Source organism: Rhinolophus sinicus, chromosome 3 (assembly GCF_057876585.1).
Source record: "Rhinolophus sinicus isolate RSI-liver-muscle chromosome 3, RSI-T2T, whole genome shotgun sequence".
Taxonomy (NCBI): Eukaryota; Metazoa; Chordata; class Mammalia; order Chiroptera; family Rhinolophidae; genus Rhinolophus; species Rhinolophus sinicus.
The window spans coordinates 171,401,940-171,422,842 of record NC_142503.1 but is presented as its reverse complement, the minus strand read 5'-3'; the positions used below and the strand labels follow the sequence as shown (position 1 = coordinate 171,422,842).

Genomic DNA, 20,903 nt, shown 5'->3' with positions numbered 1-20,903 from the left:
CTCTTAGTATTAAGGATACAGTGATGAGCAAGACATTGATAATCCCCACTGGGACAGCAAATACGAAACAAATAATTACACAATTAATTTATGTTTCTAAATATAATGAGCCTTGCACTCACCACAGGGCTTTTGTCTGAAACACACTTACCCAAATATCCACCACAGCTCTGCTGCTCATCAAATTCAGGTTATCACTTGATTATCACCTTCTTAGCAAAAACTTCCCTGACCATTCTACACAAAAATACTACACTCTCCACTCCAATATTCTCTAATACTTTCCTTGATGTACTTACTTTTCACTAGAACACTTATCACCATTGACATACTTATTTGTTTAGTATCTGGATCCTATTAGAATATAAGCTCCATGAGATCAATAATTTCTATTTTCTTGACTGATACCGCTCAGAATCTAGAACAGTGCCTGTAATATAGAAGGCACTTAAAAAATATTGTTGAATATGGAATGAGTGCAATGAAAGAAAGTACAAGTATCGTGAGTGTATAAAAGGAGAAACCATTCATTTCAATTTAGGCTAATGTACACAATGGTCTTTGTGTAACAATTAAGATACCAATTATAAGTTCTATCTAGCATTCGTGTATATGGTATTAATTTGGGCATTTTGTTTCAGTTTTTCCATAATTCCTTTCTTAACAATTATTTTTAAACATTTAAAGTATTTATAATAGAATGACTTACTGCTAAAAAGATTCATATTTTTATATTAGAAAGGAGTCAACATCTAACAAAACAATGTATTCTCCATTCTATAAATTATTTCACCCTAAAAACAAACACAAGATGAAATCTACTATTCTACCTGGATTTGATTTTCCATATTCACTGAACTGGAACAGGCATGTTATTTTTCAGAAATAAAAAAGTAAAAAAAAAAAAAAAAAAAGAGAGACAGAGAAAAATAAAGATCTAAAATCACCTTCCAAGGTTTATATTATAGCTTGATGTCTTTGCTCAGTTTGTGAAGATTTTATACAATTATGGCATTTACAGCTCAAGATCTAAAAAAAAAGTAACTGTTCCAAATTTGGTGTATCACAATCCAAAGGACTATGTGGCCTGACTAAACTCGTTTTAAAGAGGAATAATACTTTTATTTATACCTAAGCAATGTTAACCTTTATCATTTAAACAATTATTTAACAATATCATTTAAAAAGGCAAACAGACCCCGAGACAGTTTTCAAATTCAATCCCATATCATATGAAATTCCAAAAACTAGAGTCAACATGATCTTCCAGATAAAAAAAAAAGTAAAGTTGCTATAGTATGTCTAATGAGTTTGTTATGAACAATCTATGTGTAAAACGAAACATTTTTCATGAGTCTATTAATTTCTCCTGATAAAAACACAAGTTATTGCAAGAAGTTAAGAAGAACAAAGTCATGAAGTGATAATGTAATGATCTGCCCTATTACACACTACGAAAACCTGAAATATTGACCAGATATAACCAGGACTCCCAAAACACATGTATTCACTCCCCTAATTTAAAAAATCAATAGTCATACTAAGCAAAGGAGAGAACAAAAACAAATCTTCAGATAAAAAATTCAGTTCAATCTAATATTAATAACTACAAGCAAACTAAGTCTTCAAATACACAAAATAACTGAAGAACTTGCTCAGTTCTCCATCATCTAATTATGTAGACATTCCTCTAAACACCTACAAAACAAAATTAAAATTACTATTAAATATTTTCCTACCATTGTACACATTAAAAAAATGTACATTAAAACTACAGTCTGAGTGTTAAATGTAAATGTTAAATGTTAAAGGTAAATATTTCCCTGTGGTTAACTATATTCTTCCAGAAAGAAAATGCAGAATTCCTTAATGAAGTAAACATTCTACATTCACAGGACAATGGACCATCAACCAGTAAATATGTTTGATACAGATATTAAGTTTAAAAATCAATTTATCCAAAAATATTTCAAATTAGCTTATTTTTAAATGGTAGCGCACGGTGTTAAACAAATAAAAAATTTAATTTCCATGACTGAAAGTTTTTTTAAAAAGAAAGAGTTTATTAGGCTACTGCTAGCAAAAGAAAAAGGCCTGTCTTGGGTCATAGAATATAAACCACCAGCAGCATGCTTAGGTAGGAAAGACAACACATCTGTCTTCCTGGAAAAAAAAAATGTTTTGCAAGCATTTTTACATCAAGTAGAGGGGAGAAAACTGTAAGCCTTTCTGAAAGGAGTTACATTAACTATAGACAAAGGATAAGGGAGAAGGTGGAGTAGGGCTAGTTCTGGGATAGGCACAACCGAGTCCACAAGGACGACAGAAGTGTCCATGCCTGTGGATTAGCTGTAGGCACCAGATTGGAAAATTAATGTGTAAATAAGAAGTGGAGGCTCCTGGGGTTCTATGGCACCTTGCTATTCTCTCTTTGGATAATCGAGGAAATAACCAAATGGAAATTAACCCTAAATTTCAGCAGATACACAGGAATATGTGAGCAATCTTTTGTCAGAACTAGTCCGCAGGCTGTTCTCTCTCTTTCTCTCACTTTCCTGCTACTGTAATTTTAATTTAGAACATCTCAGAATTTTTTTCTTGTCATTGTCACTGTAAGACAAAAGAAACAATCACAGAAATGCATAAGAGATAAAGGAAAGATCACAGGAAACTTACCTCCTAGAAAGAATAATTCATTGTTACCAGTTCTCTGCCATCTCGGGAGACATACTACATAAATGAAAGGAATCGTTCCATATATCCTGCTCTATAACCTAGTTTGTTTAATTCAACATTAGGTAAAGAACTTCTTTTATGTCAGCCAATACATTTCTATATATGTCATTACCTTTAAGGGTTCCAAAGTATTACGTTCTGTGTATTACTATAAGTTACTTAACTACCTTCCCTATTAATAGATATTGATTTGTTCTCATTTTTTAAAATATCTCTAATACAATGAACCGGACACTCCACACTTCTTCACTAAAATGCCCTTTATCCCAAGTCCTTCTCTACAATACAGATATTCATTTGTTCTAATATCTTCAAGTGCCTATTATAGTCCACACACATTCTAGGCAATCTAAGTTCCATGAGTGTAGGTACTGATTTGATTTTATTTCCAGTGTTTAGTGGAGTGTCTGATAGCAGACTTTCATGTATATGTTGAATGAAGGATGATCATCCTTGTTCATCTTTCTTCACTTCTTCAATTATCTCCCTTTTTTTGTAAGTTTTAATTTTAAAATTACCATGTTTCCCCGACAGTAAGACCCAGCCAGACAATCAGCTCTAATGAGTCTTTTGGAGCAAAAATTAATATAAGACCTGGTATTATATTATATTAATTATATTATATTATATTATATTATATTATATTATATTATATTATATTATATTATATAAGACTCGGTCTTATTTTACTATAAAATAAGACCAAGTCTTATATCAATTTTTGCTCCAAAAGGCACATTAGAGCTGACTGTCCAGCTAGGTTTTATTTTCAGGGAAATACAGTAATTCTGTTTTCATTTGTTTCATCCTACAGAATAATGAGCAATAAAATGTCTTCACCACTCACAATTCAGGCTCACTGCTGAATGAATAGATGAATATGAAAAAAAATAGTATTATAGTGTTCCTTTTTGAAACCTCTGCGCATCTGTGTTTGAAATTCTCAAATTTTAAAAATTGGGCTTCAAAACATCATCCAAAGGAAACGTGAAGCTAACAGCGGTTGTACATTTTCCTTTGTTCTCTTTAACATTTCAGGTGAAAAAGAAGAGTACGAACAACTCTTTAAAAGGTTCAGCTGGCACACACAGAAAAACCCTAAAAATCCAATTAAACTGCATAATTATGACTGAATTAATAGAAGATTTATTTTGCTTCTCCAGGAAAAATAATCTAGGGGGGAAAAAAAAACACTGAAATACCAAAAATATCAAAATGTTTTTCTTCTGATCAAATTTAGGGCTTTAAAATTACTATGAAATAGATCTGTTGAGAAACCTCTAAACATGTTTACTGTTTTCTTTCATTCAGAAAATCCAGGTACTCTAGGGATTAAATTAGAATCACAAACCTGGAAAGAACCTTGAGACTTATATGGAATTCATCCTTCTTACTTTTAGCTCATTTATACTTAAGCAGTTTACATACATAAGAACTGTATCCATAACTAAGCATTATCGGGATAGATGAGATGAGACAAGACTTTGGAAAAAAGAATGTAAGTCACTCTAAGGATGTCACTGGAGAAGATTGTTTAGAAGAGTGTCATGGTCTTAGTTCCATTTTAGTATGATTACCCCAAAATGTATGCTTCAAATTAAATGCACATGTTAAATACATATGCTTGATGGAACATGCATGTTGATTATGGCCATGTATTTTGCCTCCTAACAGCTTAGGATGACATGCAAAAATCTTAGTGAAAGAGGATGCTGGTTTAGATCAGATTGTGAATATCTTTTCAGCCTCAAAAAGTGTATGCTACCACGTAGCGTTTTTATAAAAACTGCCTATTATTCTTATTAGAGTGTATGTTCTCCAGAAATAGTGTCATGATTTTATAACTCTTTATATCCTTAATACATAGAATACACAATACGTATTCAATATTCACAGATATCACTGAAAATGCAGATGTTTATCTAGCATACTTAAATAGAATTTCATTACCTCAAATATTTCTAAATGTTAAATTATATTACCACATTTGAACAAATACTTGCACACCAATGTTCACAGCAGCATTATTCACAACAGCAAACAGGTCAAAACAACCCAAATGTCCATTGATGGGTGAATAGATAAACAAAATGTAGTGTATCTATAAAACAGAGTATTATTCAATCTTAAAAGGAGATTTAAAGTATTTATTGATATACTTGGATTAATACCTACCATGTTTGTTACTGTTTTTTATTCATTGCCCTTGTTCTTTGTTCCTATTTTTGTATTCCACTCTTTTTCTGTCTTTTGTGGTTTTAATTGAGCATTTTATGATTCCATTTTCTCGCCTCTCTTAACATGTCAATTACACTTCTTTTTTTTTCACTTTTTTAAATCATTGCCCTGGAGTTTTCATTTACAACTAATCCAATTCCACTTTCAAATAACACTATACCAATTTACAGGTAGTGCAAGTAACGTACACTAGAATATTCCTAATTCCTCCCTCCCAATCCTTGTATCATTGCTATCATTCATTTCACTTATTCGCATATATAAGCTATAGTCATTGAATATATTGTTATTATTTTGAACAAATTATGTTATTGGTTAGATTAATTAAGAATAAGAAACATAAAAGTTTTTATTTTACCTTCACTTATTTTTTCTCCTTTCCTTTTATAATGTAGATCTAATTTTCTGGTCTATATAATTTTCGTTCTCTGAAAAACTTCCTTTAACATATGCAAGGCATGTCCACTAGCAACAAATTCTCTGAATTTTTGTTTATCTAAATCTTTATTCTCTTTTACTTTTGAAGGGAGGATACACAATTCTAGATTGTTGACTTTTGGGTCTCAACACTTTATTTCACTGTTCTTGCTTGTGTGGTTTCTGAAGAAAAGTTAGATGTAATTCTTACTTTTTCTCCTCTACAGATAAGGCATTTGTTTTTTCCTCTTTGGCTTCTTTCAAGATTATTATCTGTATGTTTGATTTTCTAGTTTATATATGACATGCCTAGTTGAAATTTTGGGGGCTCGATTCCTGCTTAGGGTTCTCTAAATTCCTGGATCTGTGGTTTGAAATCTGACATTAATTTGGGGGCATTATCAGTCATTATTGCTTCAAACATCTCTTCTGTTCCTTTTCTTCTCCTTCTGGTATTCCCATTATGCGTATATTATACTTCTGTCATTGTCCCACAGTCCTTGGGTATGTTTTTCCTGTTTTTTCTCAGTCTTTTTTCTCTCTTCATTTTTAGAAGTTTCTCTTGATACTCGTACATCTTCAAGCTCAGAAAGATTCCTTCCTCAGCTGTGTCCAGGCTACTAAAAAGCCTATAAAAGGCATTCTCGTTTCTGTTACAGTGTTTTTGATCGCTAGCATTTTCTTAACTTTTTTTCTTAGAATTTCTCTCTCTCTAACTTACATTATTCATCTGCTCTTGAATGTTGTCTACTTCTTCCATTGGAGTCCTTGGCATAGTTGTTGTAAATTCCTAGTCTGATCATTCTAATATCCCTACCATGTCTGAGTCTGATTCTGATGCTTACGCTCTCTAAACTGTGTTTTTTTGCTTTTTAGGATGCCTTGTAATTTTTTATTGGAAGCCAGATATAATGCACTGGGTAAAAGGAACTATAGCAAATAGGTATTTAGTAATGTGGTAAGGTGTGAGGGGAGGAGAAGCTTCTATAGGCCTATGATTAGGTATCAATCTTTCAGTGAGCCTGTGCTCCCAGGCTGTGACCTTAACTAGTTCTTCTGGGTCTCCCACCCCCCACCATTAGGAGAAACAAGATGGCTAGAAGGGGCTGGACTTGGATATTTCTTTTCTTCAGATGGATAGGAGAGCAGGCTAGAATAAGGTACTTCCCTTCCTCCAGGTCAGTCTCTGATAACACCCTAATAGGTTAAGGTTCTGGTAAAATACTTTCTCCTCATGGTAGACCTTGTTAAGAAAAACAGAATGCTTGGCATATTTCAAAGTGGTTATCCCCCGCCCCGCCCCCCTTGCAGGAAGCACTAGGAGATTTTTCTTTGATACTGTGAAGACATGGCAGAGCTCCTGGAGGTAAAACCACAAAAATGTAGAGGTCCCCTATAGTTCGGTCCCCTGCAGACTTGTCCACATAGAGCCTCCAGCAATTCACTAATTACACTTCAGGTTTTCCTACCCAGTATTGGTTCCCTTGGAGGTTTCTGCTAGGATAAGTTGTCATTTTCTGTATTTGCCTGTCTCTCCAATTCAAAAGGCAACAGTTTGGCCTGTGACCTCACTTCTCTGACAGATCTAAGAATAGTTGAGATTTTTCAGTTTGTTCAGTTTTTTACTTATTGTTAGAACGGAGAAATAACTTCTAAAAGCTGCTTAAGTGCTGAACTGAAAACAAAACAAAATTTTCATTTCCAATCTTTACCTCCACATTTACTAATTGATAAAGTGATATATAACACTCTTCTGATATTAAGGAGAGAAAAAAATGAAGATCTGAATTTGTCTCAATGGCACATAAATTACCTAAAATATGGTTAACCATAGTGTTTACCCTACATATAAAATATCAAATGCAAATCATTAAACAATACACTCATCCTTTCTTTCTGAAGCAATGAAAACGTGTGAACAACCAAGTATTATAGGATTCATTTAGATCCCACATCATTATTACAAGCTAAAATATTTCCTAAATAAACACCTAAATATTAAACTTCCATTAAGGGCTATGAAAGAAAACTATCAGTAAGTACTACAATTCACTACTAGTTACCCTTACTGCTCAGTTAATTTGCAGAAAAATAAAGTCTGTTCCGTAATTCCTAAAATAGCATTATAATCCATCCTAAACAAATTTAAGTTTTAAAATTCTTGTTCTGGAAGAAAAACAAATCAGTAGAAAGCAAAAATTTGATTTGACATTTGGATGCCAATTCCCAACATTTGCTATAATCGTGGAATTGACCTTTATCAAACTTAATTCCCTTAGGAAATCTTTATCTACTGTAGAGAGTGCTGTATGTTCTTCCTATAGCAAGAAATACAGTTAATTTTCCATATCACACTGTAAAACAGCTCATTACTTTTTATATTACTGACTTAAATTTTATTCAACTGAGTTTTAACATACTTAACCAAAAGCATGCTGGTTAAATAAGATGAATGTATCTAATTCACCTTAAGGAATTCGAGAGCATTTTGCAAAACAAGCCTCCAAACATAGCAAGAACATGAGAATGGCCAAACCCAAGGCCACATATTAGCATTAATTCATTTTACACATATGTAAATTTTATTTTATTATTATTTCCACATCTGTGATGCATTAGGTACAACAGACATTTCTGAGCCCTTTATACAGTAAACAGATGGCGAACCATTACAAAATTAGAGCCTAGGGTAACATCCTAAGGAATTATTAATAATCTTGCTCTTCAGTCAGAGGACAACTACAGACTTGGATAAATAACTTGCACTCTTAATTTGCAAAATATAAAATATATTTGAGACCCCACATTCCTGAAACCCCAAAACAAAGTCAATATCTAAGCAAAACTGAGACTTAGTACTTGACATAGTTTCTAGCTAAAATAATAACCAACAAAATGGATCCAATTATGTCACTTGACAATAGATTAAAAAAATGAAAACATTAAAAGCAAAAAACAAAATTAAAACTTAAGTCATCGCAGGTAGTTACATATGTAAAAATATTCAGATGAGAATACTTATGTAAAAGAGACAAGACAGCCTAGCAGACAGATCACAGAATATAGTCCTGCTTCAAAAAGTGTCATATGATTTTTAGAAAGTCAGATGAAATAATGTAGTCTCAGTGGACTCTTTTGAGGAACAGTGATAAAGCATCAATAAGTAATACAGTGTTTTCTGTACCTAAAGAAGGGTTCCCTAACTTTTAAAAAGAGAAAAATTTGATTTATTAACAAAGTTATTTCAATATTAATTGTGAAAAATGGCTTACCTTCCTTCCTCTAGAACATGAGAAGCTGACGAAACCACATGGTATTTCCAAAGAAAGATATGATTGCTTGAATCTGGGTCACTGAAATTATCAACTGTGCAAAATAAGACAAAAGAAAGAGATAACATTAATTATCTACAATTATACATTTTCTTTGTTGCTAACATGAAACATAACTCACACAAAAGCTCATAGGCCATTCAAATGAGAGATGTCTCTAGGTCTGAACTCTTCAGGGACAGCTCTGTTAAAACAAAGACTGGACAAATAGTTAACTCTATTTATTCTATTTAAATAATTCTTGATCACTAAATGTCAATAGTTTTTTCTTAATTAAAAAATATTTTATATATTTACCATTATCACCTTACTTTTAATTTTTTTCCTTAAAAAACAAAATGAAACTTCAGCCAATACAAAAAGCCCCCATGGTAAAAAAAAAAAAAAAGAGTTGGGGAGAGGAGGGGGGAACAGACAGGAATATCCAAACAGATTCAAGGACAAAAATCATGTTCCACACCGGATCATATTTACAGTTTCTCATCTAGAATTCAACTAACATCCAACTGCAGCAATCAGCCAAGCTTAGCAAATTAAAATAACAGTAATTTTGACAGATTACCTTCTATAAATATTCAAATATGGACGTTTGTGTGCATGCAAGGGTCTCTATATGCCAATCAAAATGCTTTGCTTAGGATTCTAAAATTGAGCTTTTTCTCCCCACCCTTCTTTTCTGTAGGAATCCCCTGAATTGTTAACTTTCACTTTAACTCTTGCACCTCAGCTGACAAAGAGACCAACATCATGGTAGAAAACACATTTTATTCTCTGTTCACAGCTTAAATTATTATCCATGGCGTAAATTAAAAATGTAAGGATAACATTCATATAAAGCACCAACAGACAAAAATGAAGTACCAGCTGAAAATCTAGGTCTGTAAAGACAACAGTAAGTGTCTGGTAGGAGTGGAATGGAGAGGGCAGAAAGAGGATCTTGAAGGATGGCAACTGAATAAAAGATTAACTTTTTATTCATGTAATCAGGGATGCCTTGGTAAAGTAAAATCCAAATGCAAAGAATAATCAACTTCATAAATTTGAGCTGTATTCAAAGTTCCATTAAGACGGACTACCATATATTTGGCACAAGGCAAGACCCTGTACTTTGACAAGTTTAAGTATATGAAAGAGTCAAAAGTGGGGAAATACAATTAGTTGATCTTTGAATATGGGTTTAAATTGCGTGAGTTTACTTATTTATATACAGTTTATTCAATAAATACTGTAAACGTATTTTCTCTTCTTCATGATTTACTTAACATTTCCTTTACTCTAGCTTACTTTATTGTAAGAATACAATACATAATTCATATATAACATACAAAATATGTGTTAATCACCTGTTTATGTTTCTACTCAACAGTAGGTTATTAGTAGTTAAGTTTTGGGGAATAAAAAGTTAAGCACAGATTTTCAACTGCATCAAAATTATGGAGGAAAAGTCAACCTACTGAGAGGTATATGCCCTTCTGTTTCCACCTGGAAATAAACAGCTATTAATACCTCTACTAAGATTGCTCAAACTATTTCTAGAAAGTTGGCAGGCTTGCAAGTAAGTTATTTTATGATCACTCACCATTCAACCCCCGGGACCCAAGTCCAACAGAGGAGCCAAGCCAGACCAGTGGTTCTCAAAGCAGGGAGGGAGAGTAAAAGTCTCATCTAGGGACAAGCATCTGCAGCCTCCCTGAGAACTTGTTAAAAATGCAGGATCTCAGGCCCTGTCCAGGGACCTATTGAATCAGAATCTGCATTTTAACAAGACCCCCAAATAATTCATACACACATTAAAATTTGAGAGAAAAGGTGTAATATGTTCAAAGACTGGTTCCCACTGCAGTCTACTGCTGGGCCAATAAGTAACCAATTTTTAACCTCTGGTTTACAACATTATTATTCCCACCACAATTTTTTTCTTTATTTTTAAAATAAAGAATCTTGAAAAACAGAAACCCCTTGCAACTCAAAGGAATGAGTATCTCATAATTAAACCTCAGGTTCCAAAAAGGGCTGTGACAAAGTTATCTTAGAGCAAGTGGTACTGTCTCGTGCCCTCAAATCATATTAACTAAACAAGTTAATTTTAAAATAATAAATCCTTTCATTCCAAATCCTAGACACTAAGAGTATGTGGGGTCCCAGTGGCTACAAAAGAGACCCAGAGACCAAAAGCCTATGCCATCGTGTAACCAGAAGAGGAGAAGGCCATATGTGCTGGTTATTCAGCTATCATCTCTCAGCTCCAAATCCACCCTTTAATACTCAGCTTGGTAATGCGGAAAATAGAACTCTGGGAACCATTTTTCTCTTTTGCCAGCTACCTTCCTCCTACTACGAATAAGGGCACTAGAAGGAGAAATTGTTTTTCCCAGTCAGCATTGACCCAGCAGAGGCCCTCCACCCCAGCAAGAGCAAGTGGTGACACCCACCAGTTTTTTCTGGCAGTCTCAGAAGTACCCCTCAGAAGTACCAGCAGTACTTCCTCTCCAAAGGTGGAGTAGAGCCCAAACTCTACTTCAAGCTCTTTCTTCCCCCAGCCCTATAGATGGTTGCTGCTTTCTGCAATTATTGTCTCTGTGTTACTCCAGTGTCCCCCTTTTGCTCGTTCAGCCCTCCAACACCAATATAACCCATTCTCTATATTAAATTTTCTTGGCAGAAATATCTAGTGTGGACTGTTTCCCTGTCCAGATTCTAACTGACACATCATGACGAGGTGGAATAAACTTCAGCATGATCTTGATCACTTGGGAAAACTATTTTCCTAAAACATGAAAGTCCATTGGAAAATATTTACTGTCTCTGCCCCCAATAGGTGCAAGATGAGAAATGGATGCAAGAAGTACAGCTGAGAAAGAAGGAACTGGAAACGCAACCTAAGGGAGTAATACATTGAAACAACTATCATGGTAGAAAACACATTTTAGCCCCCTAAAATAAAGAAAAGGCCAATAAAAAGTCTGAAACAAATACAAGTCCCCCGCCCCCTTAAATAACAAAAAAATCACAGAGTATAAGAAGTGGAAGGAACTTTGTTTTTCTGCCTCTGCCATGGTTCACTTTTGTTAAAGTAGTTTTACACTGAGTTTGAGTTAGTATACTTTCAGGAAACTGTTGAAAAATTAGGTAGAACCCAAAGATTACAAAAATGATGACAGTACTAGGAAATAGAATCCATGAAGAAAGGTTCAAGGAGTCAAACTTTTTAGCTCAGTCTAGTGAAAAGATAATGTCAAGCCACTATATTAGCTGGCTCCCATTTTGAGAGTTCTGACCCAAAATGCTTCATCGTCCCTATAGATGTTTAAAATGATAGAAGATAAAGTAAATGAAGACATAAAATGGAGCTTCTTAACTTACTGACTAAAGTAGTAGTTCTTAATACTGTTCACACATGAGAATGATCTAGGCTGTTTTTTATAAAAATGATGATGTCGCCCAGGACATTAATGCCAGAGATCTGATTTAACTGGTCTGACGTAGAGCCTAGGCATATTATTAAAAAAACAAAATCAAAAAATACCCCAACGTTTATAGTGTACTGACAGAGGGATTGAAAATCGCTTAATGGAACATTCCATCACTTTACTACTAGGTATGGTCGAAGGACTAGCCACATCCAGGTTACCTGGGGAGCTTGCTAGAAGGCAGCATCTCAGGCCTATTCCAAAACCTCTGAGTAAGAATCTACATGGCAACAAGATCCCCAAGTAATCTGTATGCACATTAAAGTTGGAAAAATATCATTCTATTACAGTTTAATAAAGGTTGTGAGTGAGAGAGAGTCTAAACTCTAGCCTAAAAATTACTTTCTAAATTTAATTTTTCTGAAGTTTCAATTATTATTTCTACTTTTAGAGTCTATTAAACTGAGAATACTATTTTAGTGAGTGAAAAATAACTAATATTTAATAATAACTATTATTTATTTAGGATATAGTATTTGTAGGCATTGTTCTCTACAAAATGATTTAATCCTCAACACATGTCTGTAACGTAGATAATTTTATACTCCCTATTTTACAGAGAAGGAAACTGAGGCAAGGATTATATTAAAAAAATAACTTGCTCTAGGTCACACAACTATTAAGTGGCAAAGCTGAGAATTAAACCCACATAATCTTGTTTAAGAGTTTATACTCTTAACCACAAAATTATACTATGTTTACCAATACCATCCCAAAACATTCTGAAATCATTCAGGAGGAAAGTATAATTATTGGTAATAAAAATGCTATACAAGTAAAGGAAAATATCAGTGTGTTTTTCTCAGGTTACAAAAAAACATCAACAGAGTTATAAAAGTGATATAATTACATCAATACTGTTATGGATCTGTGGCCCACACTTAGAAAAGAACCTGATAGAGAAGATAGTAACTCAGGAGGTTACTTATAATGCCTACATTTTCATCTTGGGTAAAGTGATAAACATACCAATAGTGCACCTGAGACTATCCTATGGACGAAAAAATTTTAGTAATAACCACTGTTATCTGCACATGGGAAATAACTGAAACCCCATGATACAGTCTGCTTAATGACTCCCTAATTCACGCCCCCAACTGCTCCAACTACCACCACCACCCCTCAGAAAGGTAAAGCACACATGGTTATGAATATATTTCACGATGAAACAGTCATGACATAAATTTAGTCTGATTTTTCTCCTCTTCCGTACCCCACTGCTTCTAACTTCCAAAAGGTCCAATCTGCTTCTGTCATTATAGAGCAAAAATTCTAGGCCCAGTAAGACCCAATGTCACTTTTGAAAATGTTGAAGACAAGTTTTAAAGGAGCGGTTAGACAGAGGCTGTCACTAAAAGGCTTACTAGAATGTTTTAATAATTCATGTGAATTCTAAATAGCACAATAGAATAACCAAAGTTCTGAGAGATAAATATTATTGTACTGGCGAATGAGTTTAAAATATGCAAAATTATATCCTATGAGTATTTAAAGCAGAGAAACAATTTCTACGATGTTTTAGCTTCATTCAGTCCAAGCTTGCTCCTAAATAAAGTGTACAATACCCTTTTCATTAACCATGACAAAGCCCCAATGACCTAGTTTCTGAGAATGAACAAAACTACAGGTATTAAAAATAGAGTTCCTAAACCCATAAGTTATTAAACTGGATGCTGGAGACTGAAAGATTTGGGGGCTGAAAATACCAAAGCAAAGATTCACTGAAATGTAGTCTTCTGAACACCTAAGTTTAACATTATGACTTGAAGCAATTCATCGGTCCCCTTGGATGAGGTTTTACCTGAAGAATCTAAGAAAGCTGAGGTCCACATGGAGCACTGGGGGGGATGCAACTTGATTTTCCAAAGAGTGGAGGAAGACTTTCCAGGAAGCCAACACAGATAAGACCCAAAAGAAGAGTGTTCTTAGGAGGCAAGGCAACTGCCAAAAACACAGAAGCTGAGCATTCCTGATATGACTCTTTCATTAACTAATATGACTAACAAAATGACCCATAACAAAACTCCTTGTAAATTTCCATCAGATTTTAATTATTCATATTAGTTATGTAAATTATTTGTGTTTTTTCTTCTACTTAGCACCAGAAAACCACTCTCTGCGCCTGTCCGCCTAGCTTCGTAATAGTTTCTTCTCAATCTGCCTTCCTTTCTTACCCTATTCAAAAAGACTATATTAATACTAAAATAAAATATGATGTATTTCTGAAAAAATAAAAGTATACCTCAAATAAATGATATTTACTAAATAGCAGCTGAATAAATACCACTACCCCTACTACCTTCAATACATAGAAAATTCATATTACATATATCCTGTGCAAAAATTTAAATGGAAAAAAATTACCACCCCTTATACCAATTAAACAGAAAGCTTATGATATAGAGAAAAATAACTTTGAAAATCACTAGAATTATTTCTTAATCATCAGGAAGAATTAAAAAGATGATTCTCAAACTTCTAGCAAAATTACAGAATCTGGGGTCCATGACCAGAGATTCTGATTCATAAAGTCTCAGTTCCTGAGGATGAACCCAAAACTCTACATTTTAACAAGCTTCCTAAGTGATTACCATGAAGACTATCCTTTACACTTTATATATATATACTTTTTATAATATATACTTCCCTTCAAAGCACTGTCACCTTTCCAATAAATCCTTTCAGTCTGATCCGAATGAGAAGTCCTATCTCTCATCTTAACAGCCTCAACTTCTGATTAAACTACACATCCTTGAAACTAACACAGAAAAAAAATAATAGCAACCGGTTACTGAACATATATTTCAATGGGCTGTGGACTTTACATAATCTATAATATACATAAGAATTAAATGATATACTACATGTAAAGTACATAACACAGTGTCGGACTAAAATAAATAAATACTCAATGGAAGAAGTATCTGTTAGTTGAAAACTAATGTCCACACAAAAACCTGCACCTGGGTGTTTATTCGTAATTGCCAGAACTTGGAAGTAACCAAAATGTCCTTCAGTAGGTGAATGAGTAAGTAAATTGTGATACATCCAGACAGTGGAATAGTATTCAGTGCTAAAAAGGAATGAGCTATCAGGCCATGAAAAGACATGGAAGAACCTTAAAGTCAAAGCAGCCAATCTGAGAAGGCTACATACTTACAATGATTCCAACTACAAGACATTCCAGAAAAGGCAAAACTCTGGAAAAAACCAAAAGATCAGGAGTTGTCCAGGGCTGGGAGGTGGGGCGTAGAGGGGAGGATGAATAGGCACAGAGGAGGATTTTTAGAGCAGTGAAAATACTCGCTATTATAATGATGGATACACGTCATTATACATTTGTCCAAACCCACAGAATGTACAAGACACAGAGTGAACCTTAAAGTAAACAGTGGACTTTGGGTGATTACATTGTGTCAACAATCATAACAAATGTACCACTCTGATGGGGAATGATGATAATGAAGGAGGCAGGAGTTACATGGGAATTCTCTGTACCTTCCTCTCAATTTTGCTGTGAGCATAAAACTGCTCTAAAAAAACTATAGATCTTTATTAAAGAAAACAAGCAATAAGATGCAATTATTCCTAATAACAGAGATATTATTATCTGTGGGTCCTATTGACCCTAAGAAGAGGTTGCTATTATTTCCAAGTTGCGGGTGAGAAAACTAAGGTTTAGTAACTTGCCCAGGGAGAGTTAAGCAGCAGAGAGAAACAGGATTCAAGATCACCATGTAACTCCAAAACCTGAACTCTTGACTCTAAACTAGGCTAACTTCCTGAAGCAGAGGGCAACGACAGCAGATAGAAACCATTCCACAGTCATAACCACCCTTTTTACAAGAACTTTCCTGAGTCATCTGCAGGTCAATCACATCTTAGGCACACTCTCACAAATGTTCTATATGAGTAAGAATTAAAGAAATACAGGCATAGGACACTATGAGGTCTGACAATTAAGTTCGCGAACTTGTTACAACGATGTTGCTAACCTTTTTTGACATCAGAGGGATTATTCATTATGTTATTTGTACTAACTGGACAAACAGTTCACCAAGTTTACTATTTGGAAGTGCTGAAAAGGCTGCATGAAAAAGTTAGATGACCTGAACTTTTCACCAACAATTCATGGCTCTTGCATCATGACAATGCACAAGCTCACAGGGAATTTTTACCCAGTAAACAAATAACTGTATTGGAACACCCTCCCTACTCACCTGATCTGGCCCCCAATGACTTCTTTCTTTTCCTACAGATAAAGGAAATATTGAAAGGAAGACATTTTGATGACATTCAGGACATCAAGCGTAATACAACGACAGCTCTGATGGCCATTCCAGAAAAAGAGTTCCAAAATTGCTTTGAAGGGTGGACTAGGCACTGGCGTCGGTGCATAGCTTCCCAAGGGGAGTACTTCGAAGGTGACCATAGTGATACTCAGCACTGAGTTATGTAGCACTTTTTCTGGGATGAGTTTGCGAACTTAATTATCAGACCTCGTATGATGGGTAGTTAAGGACCAGTAATTATAATAACCAAAATTAAGTATGGGTTAATGAAAGAACTCCTTTGTATTAAGGAATGTTCTAATAAATATAATACTTAATATTTAAAGAGTATTTATTTTCACAGTACTCTAGCATTAAAAATTAATAATAACTCCATGACATGGGTGAACACGACTATTAACCTTCCAGCACAAAATATGAACAAACAGGTTAATGGAATCTAGTGTAAAGTCATTCAGTGTTAGCTGTTTAACTCAAAGACATTACAAACTCAGTTTTGCGACTCTCCACATCTAAGGACTGTGATCCTTAGTTAAGAGTCTAAGAAGCCACAGGGGTGTCAAACCAAAACAACTAAGAGACTTCCATATTTATCCACATAAAATATGAACATAATAAATATGAAATCCAAAGTTCTCTAACATGACGTTTTGTATCCAAATTCTGTAAAATCTGACTACGTTTTGAATGACTAAGTTTTACGTATAAGTCATTTATTTTTAAAAACACTTTGTAACTTTTCTCGAAACATCTTTTTAACCTCACCTGAAGTTCCTCCCAAGTGGCTATTGTTTTCTTCCAAGTATATTTCTAGCTTGCCTATTCTCACCACCCATCTCCAAAATGGTAAGCACTGGTCTCCACAAACCTCCTTTACCCCCATTTAAAACAAAACTACATTCACAACAAATAAAACACAATTGATCCTGGCAAAAAGATCATATTCATATACTGATAACATCAGCATATCACTAAAACTACAAACTCAGAAAATGAAAATTACTGATGATAAATGTGTACTTTATGCCGTTAAAGTGTACACAGCAGAACTTTTAGTTTAACCTGGTACCTCTCAACAAGTTAATACAAGTCCTACAGCTGTTATTTATTAATAGTTTTATAAATCTTACAATTTTACAGATAACTCTATAAAAAGATTTTTAACCAAATGCATTAAAATTAGACTCTTTGTAATATAATACAAACAACAGAAAAATATAACACAGCCAGGAAGAACACATTTGTTCACCCTCTCCATAAAGGAAATAAAATCTTCACTACCTGCCCCACACAAACCAGAGAGGCTGATGCACTGGAGTGCTGCTGCCCCAGAAACCCAGCACTACAGGAGGAAACCAAAGTGATAACATGAAAACACTTCCTTCCGCTGGAGATCTGTTTGTTAAACACGTAAAAGAAGGTCTCTCCATTACCTAAATTGTTACAAAGAATACATATTATACTTTTATAGTTAAGAAAGATTTATTATTTTTTATGTGGTAAGTTTATTAGCTGGGTTTTGTTTTGTTTTGGGTTTTGTTTTGTTTTTTTGAGGTAAAAGCAGATTTTCGAAATTCTTACCCAAGGAATGTAACCTTAAATATATTAAATCCCACAAAAAGTAAATCAGTGACATGAAATGTTCCAGACAGAGACACAGAATCCCTGAACCAACAAACACCATGTTTCAAAAGTAACTGTGTGCTTCTCCAGAGCTCTGTCTACAGAAAAAGCACCATCCCTCCAGCTAAATAACATCCAAACAGCAGCCCCGCAAACAGCAGGAAGCCTAAACATTGGGTAAATCTCTCCCCACCGCTTCTCACCAAGTATAAAATATGTCCTCCTCCTGAAGATTCTCTGCACACAACTGAATGATGATGCCCTTCAGCCCCAGACTGCCCTTCACTGCTGTACTGAGGGAGAGAGAACAAGCCATCCATTGTAATTCAATCAGAAATTGTTAATGAACATAGCAACAGCATCGATCTTCTATTTTTTAAATTATAAAATTCTGTATTCCTGATCTTTTCATTCACCTTCTTGTTCAGGAAACTGTCTTACATACATATTTGAACTAATGTACTGTCACACATTCTGTTTAAAGGCAAAGTACCATGGGTAAAACTGATCGGCTGTCCAGACTTCTCAGCTTATGGGATCTGGCTTCCTGTCAGATTAATTTCTGAAAGTCAGAAATGTCATCTCCAAAAAATGTTAAGGGGGTTGTAAAAAATAATCACTCTATTCAAAATTATAGTTGTAGAAATGGAATAAGAAAATGCTATTTAACACTGTTGGTACGTCAGTATAAGTCAGCAGGAAAAAAATACTGTGATAAGCTTGTCTCTTTGATACAAAGAAGACACTCTATGTTATGTTTCCCATCATTTCTACTAGATGCTTTTCTGCTGCTTTTCATCCTTTTCCATATTTCACATTTCATATCAGAGGATTGGTACAGTTTTTAAAACTTCATGAACAGGGGCAAATCCAGTATCCACGGATTTCTTCTCAAAAGGTAGGCTAACCCATCAGATAGCTTGGCAGTTTCATTCTCATGAATACTCTAGCCATGAAAAACCTCAATAGCACACAGACAAATCCAGTGAATGGAAGAAGAAATCTACTGAGTTTTGGAATGTGCGGTGCATTGGATCGTTCTAGGATTATGAAACCTAAACCTCCCATTGTAAATAGGAAGCTGGATGCAAGTCCTTCCATAATATATTGACCATGTACTCTGTAGGCCAAGAAAGCTACTGGTCTCTATTTGTTGCCCACATTCATCAGTGATAGAGCCAACAACACTTGGAGGTTCAACAATGACATCATAAATTATTCCTCCAGTGATGAGGAAGGAAGACACCACCACCAGAGCATACACCGTCATGACCAAGGGCATGTTCACCCAGGGCAGCTTCTTCAGCTTCAGGTTGGGGCATTCAAGCACCAAGAATGGAACTTGGTACAAAGTCTCCATGTTGGTGGTGGCAAGGGCAGTTCTCGGACTGGAGCCCCACAAGCCATCGGAAAACACTCAATCTTTTATTTTCTAATGGTATAGACGTGTACTATCCAGCAGGGTAGTCAGTAGCCAAAAGTGGTCATTGAGCATGTGAAATACAGCTAGTTTGAACTGAGAAATGGTGTAACTATAAAATACACACCGCTTTCAAAGACTTATTAGAAATAAAAGAATGTAGAGTATTTCATTGATATTTTTATATTATTTAGTTGTTGAAATAATATTTTTATATATATTAGGTTAAATAAAATATATTATTAAAACTAATTTCAAAATAAAAACTAATTTCACCTGTTCTTTGTACCTTATTTAATGTGGCAGAAAATATATAACTACATATACTCGTATTATATTTCCATTGGACAGTGCCAGGCTATATACTAGTGAGCATAAGCTCTTACTATGCATATATCAAACGTTCATGCTTATAGCATCATAAAATCCAGTCATTACAATAGTCTAATCAAATCTCCCTTTCCCCCAATTTGCAAAGTAAATTATATTCAGTTTCTCTCCTTTCTGATACCTTCATTCAATCCTAAACTGTCAAATATATTCTATAATACTTCACATCTCCCACCTCCGCCACCCCACACAAGTTACTGGCCTTACATATTCATCTTATATCTCTAATGGCTATCACACTCAGAGAAAGGAAAGCAGAGAATTTTTCCCAAAGGGGCCTCCAGGCTATCACGAAGAAGCAATATGTGGTAGTGGTAAAGATTTGGTCTCTAGAATTAAATAACCTTAGCAGGAAACCTGCCTCCCAAAGTGCAAAGCACTATAGCTCAGTTCCCCAAGTCTGTAACAAAGGTAAATACTATTAAGTTGTCATTTAATATTAATGTTTTATTTAAATAATATTTATATTAAAATATCAATACTATAGGTTGTTGTGAGCTAACAGAAGAAAAGCATTTAGAACAGCATCTGGGACTTCGGTGCTAATAAGCATTAGCTGTTATTATTGTCATTATTTCCTTTCAGATCCTGCTTCCTGAGCCTATCATTCTCCTCTTTGTATTCCTGGATGCTCTATCAACAAGTTCTTTCCTCAGTCAAGCCTGTAGCATATTCAATAAAACATAAAGAAAATAGAAAACAGATGGAGGGGAGGGTCATTTGGGGCTGACAAAAACAAAAAACTCCAAACACAAGGGCCCATAAGAAAGTTTACTGTATCACACAATAGAAAGATTCCTGACTATGAGAAACAGTCAAGCTAATTCTAGGATCCTGTAAAAGGTATCTTCAAGGGGATTGGAGTAAATATTCTTAAAGTCACCCTTTAATTCTCTATGCCATTGTCAAGGCAGCTAACTCAGATCTTAAAATCTGGGACCTATCCCATTGACAATATTCATCAAGTCTAAAAATTGTACATTCT

The 20,903-nt window shown here is 34.5% G+C and overlaps 1 protein-coding gene and 1 pseudogene across 4 annotated transcripts in view; both read right to left on the bottom strand.

The window, feature by feature from the left end:
* The window catches only part of FUT8 (fucosyltransferase 8), a 211,913-nt gene that overhangs the window by 145,594 nt on the left and 45,416 nt on the right, over positions 1 to 20,903 (bottom strand). For 3 of the 4 annotated variants that reach the window (XM_019733553.3, XM_019733552.3, XM_074327355.2), the window contains exon 3: positions 8,664 to 8,757. The gene's annotated coding sequence lies outside the window, so the exon portion shown is untranslated. Of the gene's footprint in view, positions 1 to 8,663; positions 8,758 to 18,311; positions 18,334 to 20,903 lie in introns of those variants that run through there. The other variant, XM_088797370.1, reaches the window with a different exon arrangement.
* On the bottom strand, positions 19,012 to 19,635 carry LOC109448342 (oligosaccharyltransferase complex subunit OSTC pseudogene; annotated as a pseudogene).